This window comes from Lacerta agilis, chromosome 3 (assembly GCF_009819535.1).
Source record: "Lacerta agilis isolate rLacAgi1 chromosome 3, rLacAgi1.pri, whole genome shotgun sequence".
Classification (NCBI taxonomy): Eukaryota; Metazoa; Chordata; class Lepidosauria; order Squamata; family Lacertidae; genus Lacerta; species Lacerta agilis.
Window position 1 is genome coordinate 103109251 of NC_046314.1, and position 1269 is coordinate 103110519.

Consider the following 1269-nt stretch of genomic DNA (forward strand, 5'->3'; position numbering starts at 1 on the left):
ATAATTTTAATCAGTATGAATATTCAGATCTACAATTTCCAGAATTCCCTGGGAAGGGGGATTGACTGTTAAACCCCTCTTAAGAATTGTACTGGTAGCTCTGTGAGGGGAACAAAGTCTCGTAACAACTCTTGGCTCCCTTAATAAACTACATCTCCCAAGATCCTTTGGGGGAAGGCATTAATTTTAAGTGCAGCACAAAGCCTTTCTGAACCAGTACAGAGGCTAACCACCCCACCCCACCCCACCAGCTGGCAGTGTCTTTCAGTTCTGCATTAAACTCTATTGAATTCAGCGGGACTTCTGCATAGGCATGCATAGGATGGCAGCATGGCACAGTGGTTAGAGTGGACTATGACTAGGGTTCAAATCCTAACTGGGCTACAAAGCTCACTGGGTGACCTTGGGGGCCAGCTGCTGCCTCTCAGCCTAACCTACCTCACAGGTTTGGTGGGGGAGGATTAAATGAGGAAGGGGTTAAGAAAATGCTGCTTGGAGAAAAATGGTGGGATATACGGTAAATATAGCAAACACTTTCTAAAGCTCTTTTTAAAAAAATTAGCCCTACAGAAGCGAATAGTGGTGGGTATATAGATCAAGGGAAGTCATAGTCCCAATCTATTCTGCCTTGGTTAGACCACATCTGGAATATTGTGTCCTGTTCTGGGTAGCCCAAAATTAATAAGGCTATTGAAAAGCTGGAACATGTGCAGAGGAGGGCAACTGAGATGATCAAGGGTCTGGAAACCCAGCCTTATGAAAGAGCTTTCAAAAGAGGAGACTGCGATAAGATAGCTGTCTTCCAATACAGTATCTGAAGGGCTGTCCCCTGGAAGAGGGAACAAGCTTCTTTTCTCCTGCTCTGGAGGGTAGAACTCGAACTCATGGCTTCAAGTTACAAGAAAGGAGGTTCCGACTCAACATCTGGAAGGACTTTCTGACGGTAAGAGCTGTTCGATAGCGGAGCGGACTCCCTAGGGAGCTTGCGGACTCTCCTTCCTGGGGGGGGGGGTTTAAGGGACCCCTCTACAATTCAAAGTGAAGGGCGGCCAAGGCTCCTTACACCCCAGAGGGAAAAACATGCCGGAGCCACCGCCTCCTCTGGGAAGGAATGCGAAGGTCGACGCCTGAAGCCAAACAAGGCGGGGAGACTTACAGGTATACCCCCGCCCCCAAGGAAGCGAAGCGAAGCTGCGCGGCAAAGGAGAGCCCTGGCGGCCTTCCTCGCCTTTGGCCTGTAGGAGGCAAACGGCTCCCGAGTCCCGCCTC